A 3,985-nucleotide genomic window follows, 5' to 3' on the forward strand; every position below is an offset into this window, starting at 1 on the left:
ATAAATCTTTCCCGTAGTTAGTAGACGCAATAATTTTTGTGCACACCACTTACTGCGATTTTTTTTTTTACCAAAAATATGTAGCAGAAAACAAATTTGCCTAAAATGTTAAAAAAAATTTGATTTTTAATTTTTTTTTTTGGGAATCTTATATAGCAGAATGTGAAAAATATTTATTATTATTATTATATAATATTTATATAGTTTACGCAGCACTTGTCGCTCTTTTTTTGTTTATAACGCAAAAAATAAAAATAGCAGAGGTGATCAAATACCACCAAAAGAAAGCTCTATTTGTGGGGAACAAAAAGGACATCAATTTTTTTTTTGGGGTACAGTGTTGCACGACCGCGCAATTGTCCGTTAAAGTAACACAGTGCCAGTCGCAAAAAATGGCCTGGTCATTAAGGGGGAAAATCTTTGGGTCCAGAACTGGTTAAAAACTAACTTCAAGCAGATATTAATTTTATTTTTAATGCACCTGAATGTGCCCTGGTATCAGCTTCTTGCAGCAGGGATGGAGTGTGGAGCTAATCAGTTCATGAGCTGACAAGAAGCATGCTGATAGGAGGAGAAACCAGAGTGAAAGAGAAATGGGCTCATTACTGTGCTGCTTCTCCTATCACTGTCCAGTCACAGGCTGGGGGTGGGTCCAAGATGACCTGGGCTCAGAGGGAAGAAGGTGAGAAAAAAAAAAAGAAAACAAATGCAGTCATAACATCTAAGGATTTGGCTACTGCAATATATTTTTAATACCACTTAAATTTGCTAAATGTCTGTGTAATAAACAATTGCTATGTTTTTTTTAAAACTATTTTTAATCTTTGTTAAATCATTATTTGTATTTGTGTGCTGCTGATCTCCTGCAGCCTCTTTCATCCACTTCTTGTCAGGACCGGCTTCCTGATAGTGATAACCAATGTGTTTCAGCATGGCTGTTTATAGTCTGCCCACTAGGATCATGTAACAGGGTGACAGCACAGGGTTCCCATAGGGATCCTTACCTCATACCAGGAAGTAACTGAACAGGGACATTAATGGCTGGATCACCTGATATCATTTTGATGAAAACTGTTGATTACAATAATTTTGAACACATCTTTTGAAATTTTATTAAAGTTTATATGAGATTTTAGTGACTGGGTTTAGATCTACTTTAGGCTCCATTCACAGTAGCGCAACTTGTCGTGCGACTTTGGGCATGACAAATCGCAGCCATTCTTTTCAATGGCACCCGTGCAGACTGGTGCAACTTGAAGTCGCAGCAATTTTGAAAAGGTATATAAAGAAAACAGAGAAATACCGTGCTGATAACCTTAACAACAGACCAAAAATGAGCAGCCAGCACAACAGAGGACAATCTGCATACAAAATGTAAGCGATATGTGCGGCGCTATTGTGTCATAGATAGCATTTAATGTGCACAGAAAATCACAAAGCCAACAATTCAATAGTTGATAATGAATATAAATAGCTATTGTCATCACAAGCACATATACTGTAACTGTGTGAGTAATAAAACAAAGTACATGTGGTAAAGTGATGCGATCCATTGAGTGTAAAGTTAGGTCAAAGGTGCTCGGAAAGTCATGACTTTGAAATCAAGCTAGTGTGAATGGAGCCTTAAGGCCACTCCAGGAAGAATAAAAGTCCTCCTACTGAGTGGAGCTGCCCCTTCACTGCAAGGGTTAAACAAGGGAATTGGAAGAGCAGTTTTACCTCCCCTCCCCTCCTGCAGGATCCTCTGCATTGGTAGACCAGTCCCCACAGGCTTTTCACACCTGCACCCAGGTGGATGGACACCCCTGACGTCACCATAGGCCTGTGCTGGACATGAGGATACTAAGGAACTGAATGGAGGAGTAGAGGAGAGTGCCTTCTGCTGGAGGAGCTGAGGATCATGTAAGTGAATGTACTTTTCCCATCCCGGCCTAGACCAGTGGACTTCAAACTGCAGCCCGTGGGCCAGATGTGGCCCCTTGCTTGCTTTTATCTGGCCCTTAGAGCACTGTTTCAATAACTGATACCAAAATGCGGTATAAGTCCCCTCACTGACACCAATGAAGGGGCACAATTCCTCCCAATGACACCAACGATGCGGCACAATTCCTCAAAATGACACCAACGATGGGACACAATTCCTCAAAATGACACCAACACTGGGACACAATTCCTCAAAATGACACCAACGACGAGGCACAATTCCTCAAAATGACACCAACGATGGGACACAATTCCTCAAAATGACACCAACGATGGGACACAATTCCTCAAATGACACCAACGATGGGACACAATTCCTCAAAATGACACCAACGATGGGACACAATTCCTCAAAATGACACCAACGATGGGACACAATTCTTCCCAATGACACTAATGATGGGGCACAATTTCTCCCAAAGACACTAACAATGGGGCCCAATGACTCCAATGATGGGACACAATTGCTTCCAATTACACCAACGATGGAACACAATTCCTGCCAATGACGTCAATGCTGGGGCACAATTTCTCCCAATGAAACCAACATGAGGCCCAACGCCACCAATGATGGGACACAATAATTCCTCCAACTCACACCAATAACGGAGCACAATTCCTCTCACTGATACCAATGATGGGGGGGGCCTTGTTTTTTCCCCACTCAGGACCTTTTCTACTCCCAATGGCCACAATCCGGCCCCCCTAAAGTCTGAAGGACAGTAAACTGGCACTTTGTTTAGAAAGTTTGGAGACCCCTGCCCTAGACTAAAATGAGCATATAACCCTTGCACTGTGGGGGCAGCCCCACTACAGGGGAGAACTTTTCAACCTAGTACACATGGGCTAAAAATTGGCAAAAATCAACCGGTACAGAAGAAACCGGCTGACAGGGGCGTAACTACAGGGGTTGCAGGGGTTGCAATTGCAACCGGGCCCCATGCTCCAGGGGGCCTGTGCTGCTCCCCTGTACAACTGGATAGGAGGGGCGGCGGGTGCAGCATGTAGAGAAATCACTGTCCTCCTTTCTCCTCCTGTAGCTGCACGAGGAAAATAGAGGAGATTGTTTCCTCTGTATGCTGCCCCCGACACTCCTCCTATCCAGTTCACTTGTGTTCTGCTGTCTCTGGGCCCCTGTGTGCTCCCCTGGTCCCCCCAGGGGAAGAGCCCCAGACTTGAAGGTTCTAGTTACACCTCTGCCGGCTGACATTCGGCCCATGTGTACTGGACCTCTCACAACTGGCTTCTGTCAAATGGCATGCTGGCAATCAATGGCTCACTGGTTTGTTCTGGCAGGGGGTCCCTTCCTCTGCCAGAACACAACAGCTCAGCTGGGAGATTGGTGTACTAACATCACATAGTTCGTACAGCAAGCTCTTTTTTTTTTCATGCAGCCCACTAGGTTGAATAAAGAAAAACATTTTGTGTGTATAGGCATAACTTTTACCAAACTTGGGCTTTAAAGTGCTTGTTACCCCAACATTTCATATTCCTGATATGTGCCTGCTGTACCATGTACTTGTAGGAGAAACTATCCTGTTATCTTTGTATTGCTTCCTGTGTGTGAAATCCCTGGTGTTCCTGCCAGTCCCTCTCTTTCCTAATAAAAACTGACCACGCTAAGCATTAGAGCACAACCAAGTCAGTTCTCTAGCTATGCTTGGAACTTAGTGTGCTCTCCTCCAATGATCATACTTGCCCAGACACATCTCCCCTGCACAGTCTGTCACTGGGAAGCTTAGTGTGCTGCTGTATCCCCCCCCCCAGCTCTTATGCCCCGTACACACGTACCGATCGTCGGCCGAACGATCGGCCGTCTTTTGTCCAAGGTCTGTCGTGTCTGTTGAAAACTGCAAAAGACTGCACACAAATATTGTCGGCCAACAACAGCCGACTGCAGAAGTGATGTCATGTGATGGTTAACTTTCCTTGTCATTTTTCTTTTCTGAGCATGCCCAGTCTTGAAAATCTGCTGTCTGTCGGCCGAATTCTGTACTGACTG

This window comes from Pelophylax lessonae, assembly GCF_965119305.1.
Source record: "Pelophylax lessonae genome assembly, chromosome: 6".
Classification (NCBI taxonomy): Eukaryota; Metazoa; Chordata; class Amphibia; order Anura; family Ranidae; genus Pelophylax; species Pelophylax lessonae.